The following is an 18499-nucleotide window of genomic DNA, read 5'->3' on the forward strand; positions in this document are numbered from 1 at the left end:
CTAGACACACCATCCACATTTATCATGTCTCTCTCTTTTCCTTTTCTTCTTTAAGGCACTGTGGTTTGCCATTTTGTTACTGAAGGATATCGAGCATATCACTTCACCTTTTCTCAACATCCAGCTTTTGTCCAAAGTGATCACTTCTAACTGTCATATATTTTTCATACATCCTATAAATTCTATGTCTATCTTTCTCCCTCTGACTCATTTCACTCAGCATAATACTCATTCATTCTTAGCACCAACACTGCTTATTCTTGTTCTTTTTTATTTTACTTTTTTATTTTATTTTAATCTAATGTTTTTTAACTAATATCATGATTTAATCACCATGATTACAAACTTATTTGTAGTTGGATTTCAGTCATAAAAAAGAACACCCCCCCTTCACCAGTACAACCTTCCCACCACCAAAGCCCCCCAGCTCCCTTCTTGTTCTTTTTGATGTCTGCCAGTCTCTATGGTGTGAGGCGATGGTCTAAGAATATCTTTAATTGTTGTTTTGATTTGAATATCGCTGATAATTAATATGTGCAGCATATTTTCATTTGTCTTTGGCCGTTTGTATTTCTTTCCTTTCCATATTTTGGTGGGGTTAGATATTTTTTCTTGTTAAGCTTTACCAGTGCCTTATATATCTTAGATATTAACTCCTTATCAGATGTGTATTCGGTGAGTAGTCTTTCCATCCTGGTCACCATGTCCTTTGAGGTGCAGAAGCTTCTTAGTTTAATATAGTCCTGTTTATCTTTATCTTGTTTCTCTTTGCTTCTACTTGCTTGGTCAGTGATATTTGATCTTTTTTTTTTTAATCTTTACTTAAACACCTTTATTACAGGCATGATTCTAGTTGGGTTTCAGTCATATAAAGAACACCCCACTTCACCTGTGCAACATTCTCATCACCAATGTCCCCCATTCCCTTCTCCCCCCACACAAACCTGTATTCAAGACAGGCATTCTAATTTTCTCATTCATTAACATTGCTATGATAGTTGTCAGTGTAGTTATTTCTCTAACTTCACTCACCGATCTTTGTGGTGAGAGACGCCACTTGCATCAACTCAAACTCATGGAGAGTTCTACCTACTTTTTCCTCTATGTACCTTATGGTTTTAGTTATAATATCAAGATCTTTAAACCACTTTTTATTTTTGTGCATGACATTAAAAAGAAGTTTGAAAGAACTGGGTGCTGAAAGGAAATGAAATGATATACATGATACCCCTTCAATAAGTGCCTACAGGTAATAAAGGAGAGAGAGAGAAAGGAGAGAGAGAGAGAGAGAGAGAAAGAGAGAGAGAAGGAAGGAAGGAAGGAAGGAAGGAAGGAAGGAAGGAAGGAAGGAAGGAAGGAAGGAAGGAAGGAAGGAAGGAAGGAAGGAAGGAAGGAAGGAAGGAAGGAAGGAAGGAAGGAAGGAAGGAAGGAAGGAAGGAAGGAAGGAAGGAAGGAAGGAAGGAAGGAAGGAAGGAAGGAAGGAAGGAAAATGTCTGCCAAAGGGGCAGAAAGGAGCAGGGTGGAAGAAAAATTGGGTACATTGGTGGTAAGAAATGTTCAGTGATTCAATTACAGAATTTATTTAATTAACAAAAACATCTTTAAAGAGGTCTGAGTTCACTTTTGCATGTAACTGACCAGTTGTCCCCAATACTATCTGATCTACTTTCTATTTCTTGCTCCTTTATCAAAGATTAATTGGTCATACACCAGAGGGTCTGTCTCAAGATATTGTTATTAATTCTTAAAACCATTAAAAATCAAAACAGGGACTAAGAGATATCTCAGTGGGCTGATGTGTATGATTTACACGCATGACCCTCAGGTTCAATTCCTGGCACTTTATGGTTATCCCCTCAAGTACCACTAGAATAGTCCCAGCACTATACCGGGAGTAGTCCTTGAGCATAGCTAGGTGCGGTCCACCAGAAATCAAAATGTTTACAGTAGTTTAATTATAGACTAAATGCTTAGATCCACCTTTTGTTTGTTTGTTTGTTTTTGTTTTTGAGCCACACCCAGTGACTTCCAAGGGTTACTCCTGATTCTGCCTCAGAAATGACTCCTGGCAAGCTCAGGAGATCATACATGATGCCAGGAACTGAACCTGGACCAAGCTAGTGCAATCAAAGGCTCTACCCACTATGCTATCACTCCAGCCCCAATTCACCTTGTTTATAATATAAAAGATGGGGGGGGTAAGGGACCGAACAGATAGCATGGAGGTAAGGCGTTTGCCTTTCATGCAAAAGGACGGTAGTTCGAATCCCGGCATCCCATATGGTTCCCGTGCCAGCCAGGGCCGATTTCTGAGCATAGAGTCAGGAGGAACCCCTGAGTGCAGCCGGGTATGATCCAAAAACCAAAAACCAAAAGATGGGGGGAAAAAGGCTAATGTTTTGTCTAGTGTACCAAAAGCCAAACCTTTCTTCTTTGGGTGATCAAATATTTACACCATAAGGTGGGATGCTATAACTGTAATTAAAATAAACGTCCAGCATCGCATGACTCACACTTGCCTCACCTTGCGATGACTGCAGATGAAATGTGGGTGAAGGTGCGAAGATGGTGGGCATCACCAACACCACCTCCTCCGCTCACCTTCAGTTGAAGTGAGGCACCCACTAAGAAGGGTGGGCCCAGAAAGTGTGCGAAACTATTCGGGAAGCTCAGATTTTGAGTCATTCTTCAAACATATGGAGGGATAAGCAGTTTAATCATTAAAAGATTCAAGCAAAAGAGACTGCAAGATCTCAAAGCTCCTTCATATTTCCACCTCTAGCTTGGCCAGGTGAAGGCAGCCTACACAATCATTAGTCATGGCAATGAGGACAATATCTCATATGATTACTCTAAGGATTCCATGAACTCATTCATAGAAAACTCTTGGCACTGTGCAGAGCATGAAGTAAGCACTCAGAAGTTATCAGCTACTTGGCTAGAGAAATAAATAGTAGGGGTTAAGATAATACACCCAAACCCAGTTCAACCTGTGGCACTACATGTTCCCCTAAACATCGCTGAGAACAACCACCGGGGGCACCCTAGAACAGCGAGGTGTGATCCTGGTGGCCTTCTGAGTACTGCCAGGGTGATTGTAGTAATTCCCAGTAGCACAGGGCCCAGTCAGCCCTACAGCCTCAGTCCAGACCTTGTAATTGAACCACTAATGTGGCTGATCAAAAATCTGCCTTTGGGGCAGAGAGATAGCATGGAGGTAAGGCGTTTGCCTTTCATGCAGGAGGTCATCGATTCGAATCCCAGCATCCCATATGGTCCTCCTTGCCTGCCAGGAGCAATTTCTGAGCCTGGAGCCAGGAATAACCCCTGAGCACTGCCGGGTGTGACCCCAAAAAATATAATAATAATAATCTGCCACCATTTAAGGAGGGGGTCCAAGCCTCCTGAGTATCCCCTGGGAGACACAGATACACCCACATATCAGCTACACAGATTTCTAGGATCATTCCAACAGAGATTAATTTAATAATTGCTAGTGGATTCCCATATGATCTAGAAAGCCCACCACCACCACACAAATATAATGTGTCATTAGAGAGATCCTAGTTTACTGCCAATCCGAATCCTGGTCAAGATTAAGATCAAGACATCTGCTGCAGGTGACGGAGCTCTAAAATCAAGTTAATATCAGACTCTGAAGAAGAAGGAATAAACTTTATCTAAGGATCTTCAGGATTTGCTGGAGGGTTCTGAAGCAATTGATGAGAGTCATTGTACTGAAGAGGAGGAGAGTTGCAATCTTCTTAAACAAAGACTGAGATGGGTGAGGACAGCTTGGCATGTGTTTCAAATACTGATGAGGTTTCCATACTATGCCCAGAAAATCAGGTCCCAGTTCTACATAGTGGGAGTCACTAAGCAATAAGTGGAAGGGTTACTTCCACTCTACAAGGGTTTGTAAGACAAAGGGATAGGAATAAAGCTGATTAGAGATCCAGAAGACAAGTAACAGCAATCACAACCTTAATGGTAACAGCAACAACCCTTAATATTTGTAGTTGCACAAAATACTTAACATGTGTTGATTTAAAGAAGAAAAAGGTTGGGCCTGGAGAGATAGCACAGCGGCGTTTGCCTTGCAAGCAGCCGATCCAGGACCAAAGGTGGTTGGTTCGAATCCCGGTGTCCCATATGGCCCCCCGTGCCTGCCAGGAGCTATTTCTGAGCAGACAGCCAGGAGTAACCCCTGAGAACCGCCGGGTGTGGCCCAAAAACCAAAAAGAAAAAGGTTGAAGAAGTTGCTCTTCCCAAACAAACTGCTCACTCAAGTTCATCGGGGGCTTAAGGAAAACTTCAGACACTAGACACAGATTTAGAAAAAGCAACAAGCCCCAGACATGAGACGCTAAGCTCTTAGGAGCCTGGGACCGGAGAGATAGCACAGTGGTAAGGCGTTTGCCTTGTATGCAGAAGAGCGGTGGTTTGAAACCCAGCATCCCATATGGTCCTCCAAACCTGCCAGGGGCGATTTCTGAATATAGAGCCAGGAGTAGCCCGAGTGCTGCCAGGTGTGACCCAAAAAAACCCAAAAACAAAAAAATATCTAGGAGCCAGCCATACCAATTTTTCCCTACCTCTCCTTCACCATATGATTTTACTTTGTATAAACCCATTAATTTGAGAAGCCCATCATCAAAACTCAGAGCCCTTTCACCTCCACAACCTTAAAGTACATCATGGCATTAAAGGAAAAAGCAGAGGGTCACTGGCCTTACAGGCTAGTTCGTCTTTATGACATAACTTTTAATGTCAGGTAAATAATGGTACCTTAAGAGTTTATTAAAGGAATTGGGGAAAAGGTAGCTGACCCCCTTCACATTGGTTATGCAGAGAGAAAGACCCAAGTGAACATGTTTCTGTAATGGTTTATGCTAGTTACATAGTCCAAGGTTGATCCCTAGTGCAGAATTTCTCCTTTGTAGCATACACAAGACCCTTGGAAATTAATTCAAATGACTGCTGTAGCACATTTTTAACTTTCCACGGGCTATATTTGTCTTCAATCAATCCTTTGAGGAGCAAAGTAAAAAAAAAAATAGGAGGCACAAAATTTGTATAACTTACATGGTTAGGACTAGAACTGTCATATATAAACTCTAAAAAAAGTCACAGCTAATATTACTTGTTCAGAAACTGACCTGTTGGGAAAACTCCTTGGAAGAAGGTGTTATATAAGCCTCAAATAAATGCAAATATGTGTAAAAGCTTGTGAAGCCAGGCATAGGGAGGATAAAACAGGGAAACACACATCACACATACACTTTGCTGCTTGCTAAAATTCCTGAATTGGGGGCGGGGGGAGACATTCCTTTTAAGTAATTTTGGCCCAGGAATATGGCCCAGGGAGTACATTCTTTGCAGGTTCTATATGGTTTCCTGAAAAATGTTGAGAGTTCCCACACACACATATCAAACATGTAATTCAATGATATCAACATTTGAAATGTATGATTTGCCAAGAAAGAAAATCAGCCAATGTCTTACAGAGACATGTAAGATATTTGTCCAGTTCCCATTGTTGTTGCGCACTTCAGCAATTGGATGGTTTTGATGCAGGAGAATCCTTGGTTTCCCCAACAGTGAACAATGATAGTATTACTCTGCTGCAAGAGTTGTTGAGAGCACGCAATCACATAGTAGATAAATGATTTAGCAGTCTGCATTACATAGTTACTCAATGCATTGTGGCTGCTATCAACTACTAATATGCTATTATTAATAATAAATCTGAGAAATGTAATGTAATAATCAGTCTATCCTGATCTCAAATGAGTAGGTTTTGTTGGTTTTTATTTTTTTTTATAATTTTTATTGAGACCAATGTGAATTACCAGTCTTTCACAGTTGTATTTTAAGTACATAGAGCCAGTGAGTTAGGGCCATTGCCACCACCAGTGTTGACCTTCCTCCTCTGCCACTGTTCCCAGCATGCATCCCATACCTCAACCCTTAGCCCCCTGGACTGCCAATGTCACAGGTTCCTTTTGTATATCGCTTGTTGAAGTTTGGGTCTCTTGATTCTTTTGTTGTTGACTTTTGGTTAGATATTTAGGTCTCCACTGCTCTGACATTGATTTACTCCAAAGAGTGCTCTCAACACCCAGACGACTTAGCAACAACCTGCTTGCAGGGCAGGTCTCTCCACATCTAATGGTGAGGTGAAACTAGAGGATGCTCCACATCAGCCTGACTTGGATGAAGGAAATGCACAGGACCCAGAGTCTTTAAATACAGGAACCTGACACCAACAACAGCTAAAGTGTGAAAAAGTTTCACCGGGACCATGGGGAATGACTCAGGGGTCAGACAGACTGGTATGCCTGGAGCCCAGAGTCGGTCTTATGCCAATAAACTTCTGGGGTGAGGCCTTCTTGTAATCAGGCCAAGGATTTTTTTTCCCGTTTTCCCCATATTTTGCTGGGTCTATGCAACAACGGCAATTGCCACTTTCACAACTTTACTACTGTATTTTTTTTAACACTTATCCTTTAAGAAAGAAAAAAAACAGCTTACTGAACTTAAAATAAAATAACTGTAGTAGAATGCCTATCTGGAATATAGGCAGGGGTGACAGAGGGAGGGGGGCATTGGGGTAGGAATGTTGCACTGGTGAAGGGGGGTGTTTTGTTTGTGACTGAAACCCAACTATAATCATGTTTGTAATCATGATGCTTAAATAAAAAATTAAAAAAAGATATTTAGGTCTGATAAACAAATGATTAGGTTTTAATAATTCATTTTTGCTAATAGTTAGTTCTAATTGATGCCGGTTTCATTAACACCTTATTCCCTAGAAGCTTATATTTCTGACTTTTTTTAGTGGTGAAGGTTCTGTTTATTAAATAGAAAGCCAGAAGGGCACATACACTAAGGTGGGGAAAATATGATTGATTAGCTCTTTTCCTAATGAAAAAGCAGCAATGCAGAAGCACCAGATGAATACCATGAGGCAAGGCCAATATTTCTTTTTTAATTATATTAATTTCATTCCTGTTGAAGGTTAGGAATAGCAGTTATGGGCAGCACAGAAGCAGCCCATGTGTCTGAAGACCTTTCGTGTACAAAGAAACAGCAACAGCTGTAGCTAGCAGGTATCCTGTTGAGGCTCAATGTCCTTGAAATGTCCTGGAGCACCAGGATTTCCCCCCATTCATCAAGAAACTAGACAGTAGAGTACATAACTACATCCCAGCATACCAATGTTTTGTCAATGATAGCTTTTATGCAGCTATGTATGTGTGCATATACATTATATACATTATATATATTGATGGAACAGGGTTTAAAACAGTGTTAAAATTTGTGCTTTATGCATAAAATCATCATGTCTATTGCCAAAGAGCAATATCCCTTTATCACTATCCCTAATTCCTTTCTCATCTGCCTCCTTCCTCCATACTTTCCCACACCACCCTGCTTGTAAACTCAGTTCTGTTGTCTAAGAGTTTCTTTTCCTTGACCATTGTTTATTCCCTTACTTTGTTTCTTGTTATACCACATGTGACTAAGATTGTTCATCCACTGATTGACTTAGCTTAACATTACCCTTTAGTTCTATCCATGTTGTGGCAAAAATGCAACAATTCATCCTTCCTTATGGTTGAGTCATATTCCATTGTGTACATATTTTACTTCTTTATCCATCTTTCATTGTATACTTATGTTGTATTCAGATTTAGCTTAATATAGCTAGTGCAATGAATATCGGTGTGAAAATAGATTTTTTAATTAATGGGATTTTGGGGGATTTTTTTGCTGCCTTGCATGCAGACAATCTAGGACAAACCTTGGTTCAATCCCTGGCATCCCATATGGTCCCCCAAGCCAGGAGTGATTTCTGAGTGCATAGCCAGGAATAACTCTTGAGCATCACAATTTATGGCCCAAAAAAGAAAAAAATGGGTTTTGTATTCTTGGGTTAGATATCAAAGAATGGAATTATTGGATCATCTGTAATTGTAATCTCAATATTTTGAGACATTTACTGTTTCCTACAGAGGCAGAAATAGTTTACAATCCCACAAAAGGTGAATGAAGGTCCTTCTCCGCAATATTGGTTATTTTTGGCTTTTTTTTAATACAAATAGCTACTTATCTTCCTGAGTTTGAAATATTGCTTTCCTATTCATTACCTTCATGATTTCAAGAAAGTTCTTGACTCCTCTAAATGCTGCTTTTTTCATCTACAAATGTGTTTATATAAACATGAAGTCCATTTTTATCTTAGAAATAGCACAACTTTGCCAATAGCATTATAAGGAGATTTTATCAAAAACTAACACACAACAGCCTAATTGTTCTTCAGGGTCAAGATCGGTTATAAAATTATTTTAATGACTAACAAGTCAATTTCATGACTGTATTATTTTTCAATTATAACTTTTTGCCATTCAATTTTTGTATTCAATTTATAACTTAGATCCTTTCCCCTAAGAGTCAAATTACATTCCCTGGAATGATAATCCCATGAGAAACACCTTAATCCCCTGAGAACTTTGAACATCAAAGTTCTCTCTGAAAGTCTCAGTACACAGGAGAAAATTAAAGTTTCTGAGAAAGTGAGGTCCTGTAATAAAAAAAAAAGTGTTTCCATTTATTAGTGTTTCCCAATTATTAGTCCACAATTTTTTTCCTTTAAATATTATGAAGAAAATATTCCCAGGCACTTTGTAGCAACCGTTCTTCAACTCATGAGAACTCCAGCTCATCAGAATCCGCTGATAGCTTGAAAAGGCACAGATTTTTTTAATCAGTGCCTCGGGTTTTTTGATCCTATAAATCTTGGAGCGAGAGTCAAGATTTTGTCTTTTTGTATGAGGAATCATCATTTCAGTGCCTGGGGTGGGGGCAGTCTTGTGATTTCAGGATCAAACCTGATCTTCATCATGCAAGCATGAACTCCATCCCATCAGCTCTCTCTTCTTGGCCTGAAATTTTACTTTTACCAAGTTTCTAGATGATTCTTTTATTATTGGTTTGTGGAGGGTACTTTAAGAACCACTATCTTGAGATATGTAGAATTAAACATTCTATTAGTTCTCATTTTTTTCTTTTTCTTCTTTCTTTCTTTGTTTCTTTCTTTGTTTCTTTCTTTCTTTCATCTTCCTTTCTCATTGTTTCAATAATTATAGGTTATCATTATCCATAGCCATCATACAATGTTAGAATGGTAGATCTGAAGACAACTTTACAGCCATGTATTCAACCAATGTCTATTGGTTTGATAAGTTGAATATGCCAAAAAGTCGCTTTCCCAACTAGCTAAATCTGTTTTTTTCTGCCTTTCAGCATACGTTGGGATCCTGCTTTGATCAATAGAAACGTGGCAGGAGTAGAGATATACAAGATCCAAAGTTGAGACCTGATACCATTCACTTTCGCTTCTCACCATCTTTGAACTCTGAAATTACCATACTGTGAAAATAAACCCAGGCAAGACCAGCAAAACTTTCAGCCAACTCTCAGAGTAGTGAGAAATTATAAACCCTGGTTGTTCAATGCAACTGCATTTTGCATCATCATGGAACTTTGCTATAAAGCAGAGGGAGAAACTGGTTCCAGGTTCTGCAAGATCTTGTGTGAAGGGTCATTTAGGTAGAAGAGTGAATAGGAGGTAAAGAACAGAAAGCATTTTGGATGGGGGGTGGTAGAATTCTTTTTTGTTTTTGGTTTTTGGATCGCACCCAGAAGCGCTCAGGGGTTACTCCTGGCTCTACACTCAGAAATCACTCCTGGCAGGCACGGAGGACCATATGGGATGCCGGGATTCGAACCACCGTCTTTCTGCATGCAAGGCAAATGCCCTATCTCCATGCTATCTCTCCGGACCCGGAGGGTGGTAGAATTCTAAGAACTGGAGGGAGGGTAAATTGGATGGGGAGAACATGTTGTGACATGCAGATATTCCCTAACTCATTCTGCTTCCCCTCACCCACACCATCTCCTTTTAAGACCAAAGACCCTTCTTTACATGGGGATCAGATGTCTTGGTCCACACATCTGATCCCTTTCTAAGACTCTCTCTTGCTGAATCATGGGGATAATTGCCTCTAATGACATAGTCCATCTATTTATGAGAGAGAGGGCAGGAGAAGCAGAAGCAGGCACAAGTATCAACCTAGCAATTCAGGACAAACCCCAGAACTCGTCAGCAATCTCTGTAGCCTTTGCTAGGACTGGCTCAAAGTTCAAATTCTCTGCCTGCTAGACCTACTTATCTCTCTCCATCAATCCTGTGCACTCTACGATGAACTTCCTAGGCACAAGTCTCCATCTTGGGATTGGCTTCCTGAGGCAACCAGATGCAGATGGGAAGACTATGTTTTGATAACATGAAAGAAACTAGTTTGGAATGCTCCATACTTTGGTGATGGAGAGAAACAGATTTAAGATAAGGGTATAGAGTCTCGCAGTGGTCCTCAGCTATGGCCTGTGGACCACATATTGTATTTGTTTCATTTTGTTTCTTCACTTCAAAATAAGATAAATTCAGTGTGCATAGGAATTTGTTCATAGCTTTTGTTTTCAATATAGTCCTGCCCTCAGTGGTCTGAGGGACAGTGGACTGGCCCCATGTTTAAAAAGTTTGAGGACCACTGGGAGAATCTGAAGTACTTAACAGATGGGGAAACTAAGAACAAACCAAATTATTAAGTGTTGTGACAAGCCATACTGAAACAAAAGGAAGCAAAGAAAAAAACCTATAATAATGATCCTCTTTGTTTAAGTTATTAGTATTTTGTTCATTATAGATTTTTTTCATTGTTTTTACTTCAATTTAAAATACATTTAATATGAATAACAAAACTATTGATACCAAAGTTTTAGGTATTCTATATTCCGATATCAAATCCACCCTAGCATCAGCTAGTGTTTGTTAAAGTTTGGGCCTCCCTTTAATTCCTGCACTAAGAGCCTATACCCTTGACTCAATCCTTCAAGTCTTTTGTTTTAAAGTACTACATTTTATTTTTATTTTTGTTTTGTTTTGTTTTGGGCCACACCCGGCAGCGCTCAGGGGTATACTCCTGGCTCTGCACTCAGAAATCGCTTCTGGCAGACTCTGGGGACTATATGGGTTGCTGGGGATTGAACCTGGGTCTGTCCTGGGATTGGCAGGGTGCCATGCAATCACTCCGGTCCCTACCATACTACATTTTAAAATAATTAGTTACACAGCCATCGATAACTAGGAACTAATTGGTTGTCCTTTAGACATTTATTCAATCTCCCATGGCCTCAGTTTCTTGGCCTGTGAAAATGGAATATCAGACTTCACATGGATCTTTTGGAAGAGATACAGTGAGTAGGATGCTTGCCTTGTTTGATTCCTGACATCACAGTTGGTCCCCAGAGACCCCATCAGGAGTGATTCCAGTGAGCCAGAAGTATGCTCTGAACACAGCCAGGTCCCACCCCTCACCAGCAAAAAAATAAAGTAAAAGAGAAGAGCCAGAAGATAAAATAAAATATCTTTGGCAAAGCCATTAATTGAGTGACTGTCACAGAGTTTCAATGTCACAACCTTCAGGAAGAAAATCATAAGATTTTAGATGCTGGTTTTTTTTAACTTGCAGGGCAATAATAGAATTTTCAGAATATTAATAAGAACTACCTTACAGACTCCTGCACACGTTTTCTAATTTTCTCTATTTACTCTTAATTATAGGCATAAATATGAAAGGTGATAGTTACCCTCAAACATTGCTGGTGTTTGTACTAAAGGAAAGCATCTATAGTGCCATCTATATTCTTGCACTGTGACAAGCACATCACATACATGATGCCACTTAGTCCTCAAGGTTATCAACCAAATCTCTCCCATTTTACTGATAGGAATGTGAGGAAGAAAATAAAAAGGTGATTCCTATGTCTCAATGGACAGCTGGCAGCCAAGTTTCTTTCAGCACCAAGATTTCTCTCTCCAGGTCCCACAGCTTGAGTACAATTTGCTAGGGGAAGTATTTCAGTTCCAACTGTGCCCTCAATTGAGCAAATTGCCTTCCCATTGTCCACAGGAAAAAAAAAATCACATCTGTATGTGCTTACCCAAGTGGAATGTGGGTGTTTGTCCCTTAGGAGCTAAATCTTTTCAAGGATTTCTCTGTTCAGAAGATGAATTGTAGGCTGATGGTGAGTCAGCATGTTGAGACTTGCTGGTCTCCCTGTCTGCATGAATGACTGTATGTGCTGAGTAAGAGTCTTGGAGTTACTTTAATTTCTTCCCTGTGGCTTTGGCCTCAAGAATTGGCTTATTCCACTGCTCAATTCTGATACGCAACCACATCACAGCCGCTTCCTTGGGTTGGAGGACTCTAATTTTTCTTGCAGCATATGGACTGTTTCAACCTTGAACTATAAAGATATTAACTTTTTTCTCTTTAATGCACATTACCTGGAGAGATTCAAGGACAATATTTTCCCCATAAGGTAGGACCCTTGAGGAGTTAGGAATGGATAGGAAATAATGGGGATGGTATGGGGGTCATAATTGTCTCCAAGAATAACACTCGGCAACTCCTTTGCACAACTGGAGGTTTATCGTAGAGAAATTCAACTTGTCTGGAAACATCTGAATTTTGTATTTTTTTTCTTAAAAATTCTGATGTCAGGAGGGCAGTCAAAGAACTGAACTGCACATGATTTGCATGCAAGAACCTTGGGTATAATTTTGACACCATCACTGTCTGGTTCCCTGAAGACTGCAAGTAGTGGTCTCCAGTTACGAATCCAGGAGTAGGCCCTGAGCAATAGTGGGTGTCATCCACAAAACAAAATCAATTTATATTTAAAATTAAAGGAGAAGAGATAGACAGGATAGCTAGTAGGGTGCTTGCGTTTAGTTCCCAGTACCATATGTATATCATCTATATGAGACATATACCGTGTTTTTAATACCATGAGACGCACCTTTTTCCCACCAAAAGTGCATCTTATGGATCAAATGTCACCTGAAGCTGAATCCTGAGTATAGAGGAGGAGAGCATCCAAAAACTATGTGCATCTTATGGTCTAGGAGAGAAAAATACGGTATATATTTCTGAGCCACACCAGAAGTGATTCCTGAGACCACAGCCAGCCAGAAATAAACCCTGAGTAGCAGCCCCAAGCACGCAATTTATGGATGTCTCAGTATTCACCTCTGCCGCCCTAATGGTTAGGGAGATCTAGGACTATTGTCTTTGCTCTTTGCAGGAAAGGAAAGTCAGTCCTAGACCTTACCCAGATCTCTCCAATTCATCCCCTTTCTCTCAGAAAGGAATTTCAGGAGGAGATAGATGAGCAGTGAAACAGAAGCAAGTGTTATTTGGAGATTCCAGGTAAGAAGAGAAGATGAGAACAAGAGTTACGAACTCAGGAGAGCATGACTTCCTCAAAGGCAAAGAGAACTGCAGTACACAATCAGCGTTCAAGTAGAAAAGTACATGTGAAAGTGCATGCCCATGGGGGCAACATGTGCATGGACTGGCAACACACATGTGTATCCCTTCTTTGTTTCACATTGACTTTTGTGTATGTGTATTTGACAACAACAGATCTTTAACATTTTAAAGCTTTATTTTTTTTTAATTTTATTTAATTGTATTAAAGCCATTGTGATTTACAAAGTCCTTCAGAGTTGGGTTTCAGACATACGATGAATAGGGCCAACCCTACCACCAGTGTCAACCTCAGACCACCAATGTCCCAGAGTGTATCAATATCCAAGCCAAGTGGACTTTCATGGCGTTTATTCCTAGTTTTTTCACACAGGGCTTTCTATTTAGGCAAGAATTGCTTGGATAATTGCCCAAGGGAGAGTTGAGGGTGGTTAGGGGGCTTTTTTTGATATTCCTTTCCTGGCCTTTGTTTCTGCTGGGGCGTCTCTTGGTAGGGAGTCCAGCTTTCTTTGGGTGGTGCCAGTGGTGGTGGTGCCAGATAATCCCTAGAGGTGCCAGATAAAGTTCTAATCAGGCCTGTGTCCACAAGACGAGCCCTGGCAGCCTCAAGGCTAGGGACAAAGTAACTTCTTCATATCCCATCTCTTGGTTTTATTGTATTTCAAAAACTTTTATTACCTTCAAAGAGCTCATTGCTATTCAGGGTGGGGGGCTCTCCTCTACTTACGTGCCTGCTTCACCATGAGGTGTACCCCCCACAAAAAGTAATTAATTAAAATTTGATGTTTAATATCCAGAAGGCATAGCATACATTTTTTTTTTTACTTTTTACATTCACTAAACTAAAAGATATTTAGATGATCAGATCACTATATTAGTACAGGCTATTGATATTTGCTAAACTCATTTGGATTTCTAAGCACCGTTTTTCTTGTGTTCCAAGTTTCACAAAGCTTAAAATCAGATCCAACTGAAAATGGATGCCCTCAAACCAAAACTATTTTCATTCAAGAAAACTAAAACCTTGACCTTGGTCTCAAAAACCTAGAAAGTGAGAGGAGCTTATGTACTCCACTATCTGCACAAAATGAGCAAAAAGAATGACTTGTTTATGCACATTAAGGATTAATTTAGCTTCAATCAGTTCATTTCATGTTGCCAAGGGTGTTTATTGGGCACTCCTCTCAAAAGGTCTCTGCCAGCTGGAGAACGTGTTGGTCTCATATTCACAGAATCTACTTGGATGGGCTTTTTAAGGTCATCTCATCAAACACTTTCCTAGCAGACGGCTTCCTCTTTGACATTTCTGACAGATGGCTTGCAGATGCAGACACTATCCCATTATGCTAGAACCTTCTCCCCTGGCAAGCTTCCCTCAACCTCAGTCAGGACTCACTGCCACCATGAAGCCCCTATAATACTTTATGTGCAACAAATGCTACATTTATGAGGATCATGATCATCATTGCAACTTACTGAAAAACTGCTATAAATCAAGTGCTACATTGTCTAATTTTTATTATAATAATTTAACTGCATAGTAGATATGATCCTTTTTATTTTTGAGATAGGAAATGGGATAAGCTCCAGGAACTGCTTCAACATGACACAGCTAGAAAGAGACTGATCATAACACAGTCCCAAGAAACTGAGGCAGACAGACAGCTGGCAGATGTCACAAAGACACCCCCCTTTTTTTGTGAGGCAGTAGAGCCTTTTTTACCCCAGGTCACTGCGCCCTGAGAAAAACATGGCCACAGAATGAAGCTGAGTGGCCACACATTTCTTCCAGTCAATTCAAAATACCATACTGCCATGGTCACCATTGGAAATCAATGCAGAAAGAGACTGATTGATTTGTCCAGTCTGAGGACTCTTGAGCCTGTGTTCCATCCCACCCTGTGTTCCCTCTCCATTCTATTTGATTTCATTCCATTTCATTCCATTCCATTCCATTCCATCCATTCCATTTCATATCTCTCTCTCCTCTCTCCCTCTCTCTCTCTCTCTCTCTCTCTCTCTCTCTCTCTCTCTCTCTCTCTCTCTCTCTCCTCTCCTCTCTCCACTCTCCTCTCTCTCCTCTCTCTCTCCTCTCTCTCTCCGCTCTCTCTCCTCTCTCTCTCTCTCTCTCTCTCTCTCACACACACACACACACACACACACACACACACACACACACACACACATCTGATGGTGGTCAAGACTTACGCCTGACTCCTGGTTTCGTGCTAAGAATCATTCCTTTGTGCGATCAGGGGACCATATAGGGTACCAAGGATTGAACTTGGTTCTGTTACATGCAAGACAAGTGCCTTACCCTGCTGTGCTATTTCTCTGGTGCAGTTTCCCTTTCTTTTAAACAACCTTAAAGACCAAAATGGTGTCAACTGACCTCTCCCACACACAATGCCAGCAGATTCTCAATGAGCAGAGCCTGTTGAATATTATTTTCTTTTCTTTTTTATTTGCGGTGGAGCAGTTGGGTCACACTCGGAGGCCCTCAGGTTACTCCTGGCTCTGTGCTCAGAAATCACTCCTGACAGGCTCAGGAAACTATATGGGATGCTGTGGATTGATTGGCTCTGTCCCACGCCATCTGCAGGCAAGGCCAATGCCCTCCTGCTGTGCTATCATTCTGGTCCCATATATGTCTTTTCTGGATCCTTCTGCTTCCCCATAGCTTCAAATCCCAATTCTAGATCGCTTCCTTTCTTCCTCTGAATCACACTGAACTGGAATAATAATTAGGATGTAAAATATGTTAGTGTAGATTAACATTCTTTTTAATTAAAGTTCTTTAATCAAGAGATATTGATGAGAATTCAAACTTGGAAAGGTTCTATATGCAGGAAGAAAGACATCATTACATAGACTCGTGTATCTAAAATTGTTTTCACTTTTTATATTGTTGGTAAAAATTGAATATATTTTTGTTTGCTGAGACTCTCTCTGCAGAAGAATTGGGGGCCAGTGAGGCTATAACCAGTTGTGTTCAGGTGCCTTTTCTGTGCTAGGAATTGAATGTGAGGGCTTGCCATGCTATGCAAATTCTGCTCCTTGAGCCATCTCTTTGGCCTAAAAATAGAATATTTTATATCAGTGGAAGGGATGGGGTGAGGAAGGTTAAATATGAGAATTCAGCCCAGTCAAGGATGAAACATGATAAAAGAGAAAAGTCTACATAATATTTTAGGTTTTTGTACTGCAAGAGAGAGGAAACCTGATATTTGGAAACAATATAACAGAGAATTGCACTGAGGCCATCTGGAAAAGATTTAAGGCTGGAAGTAAAAAAAAAAAAAAAAATTAAGGTGGGGGGCAGGAATGTGCAAAGAGACCAACACTTCAAAAAATTTGAGGCACATCTCATGTAACATGGAAATAAATGTGTCTGCATGAAGGTACCTTTACAAAATTATGGAAAGGCAGAGCTTCCCTTCCTGAGCTGCTATCCAAGGGAGCGACCTATTCCCTGATTTTAGTCTGCCATCTTGCTCTGTCTTATTGAAGTAGGCAAGATGGGAGTGGAGAAGGCTGGGGAGGGGACACAAGGGGCACTTAGCAGTGAGTTCTCAGAAAGTAATAAAATCAAGATAAAATTTGTGGGCCCAGAAACTGAAGTCTCGACACTTTAAATGGTGCCAGCCAAATACAAACCCAGAGAAGGTCATAACACCCCCTTCTAGAAACTCCAACAGGATCAAAGGGTTGGGATAAGTGTTGGAGTAACCGGTTTTCACTCTACTCAGGATAATGCTTTGCTAATGCTTGTCACTCACGAACTGGAAGTACCTCTGGGTTGGTCCCTTAACCTACCTGTTCTCCACCCAAGGCTTTCTCTTGATAGTAAAACCTTCGGGTCTAAGGAAGAAGCTGGTCGCAGTTTTCCACAATTTGTCTATCTGCCTGCTGGTGTCTTTTGCTAGTGAGCAGAGAGCTTGTGGTGGAATTTTTCTGAACCTGTTTTATTCTCTTCAATCTTGCGTGGATTATTTCCTGTGTTGGTGTTTGCTTCCAGACCCTCGCTCCCCAATCCCTCGGGATTGGGGCATCGGGCTTCTGCTTCAGATAAGGACATGAAAAGATTCATTTCATCTCCAAATAAAACTTTTACTTCACTCTTCAGCTCTTCTTTCTATGAGGGAAGGAAATGAACCTGAAAAATCCTGGATGAGGCCTAGGACTAAATTTCCTTCTCTTCAAAAAGCAAATAGACTGGGGCTGGAGCAGTGGCGCTAGAGGTAAGGAGTCTGCCTTGCAAACGCTAGCCTTGGACAGACCATGGTTCGATCCCCCAGTGTCCCATATGGTCCCCCCAAGCCAGAGGCGATTCCTGAGCACATAGCCAGTAGTAATCCCTGAGTGTCAATGGGTGTGCCCCCCCACACCAAAAAAAAGAAAAAGCAAACAGACTGAGTTCCATGGCCTCCCTGAGAAATCAGGTGACAGAGATCATCTCCTGGCTGTACAAAAGAATTAGAATCCAGGTGTGGTTCAACCCTCCTAAGTGACTTATGTGATGTGGGGAGAGGAGAAGCAGAAGCATCAAGAAGGGAATCTGCCATTTTCTTTCTATCTCTGGTTACCTCAGGAATGATTGGGAGTAATAAAACTGTGAGTCTTGCTCTGGCAAGGAAAACAAGGTCAGCCCTAGACCTTACCTAAGCCTTTCAGGCCTGCTGTCTTCCTTCACAGCAAAGAATTTCAGGAGAAGATGACCAGCGTCAATACAGATTTTATCTGGGAATTCTGAGAAAGAGGAGGGAGAGGATAAGAAAGATGCTCCAGCAGGAGTTAGTGAAACACTTCAGAACATGGGCTTCTGCAGAGGCAGGGAGAGGCCTAGAACACAATTCATAATGAAAGTAGGAATGTACACAGCTCAAGAGGGAAGTTATGGGCAACCTGTGCATGGAAGTACCATATGCATGGGTCCAGGGAACACATGTGTGCAATTTCTTTGTACCAAATTGTTTATGTACGAGTCTCCTCAACCCACCTCCCATGGGGATTTCCTCCTGGTTAAGAGTTCGTTTCTGGGGCCGGAGAGATAGCATGGAGGTAAGGCGTTTGCCTTTCATGCAGAAGGTCATCGGTTC

The sequence above is a fragment of the Suncus etruscus genome, chromosome 7 (genome assembly GCF_024139225.1).
Source record: "Suncus etruscus isolate mSunEtr1 chromosome 7, mSunEtr1.pri.cur, whole genome shotgun sequence".
In the NCBI taxonomy this organism is placed as follows: domain Eukaryota; kingdom Metazoa; phylum Chordata; class Mammalia; order Eulipotyphla; family Soricidae; genus Suncus; species Suncus etruscus.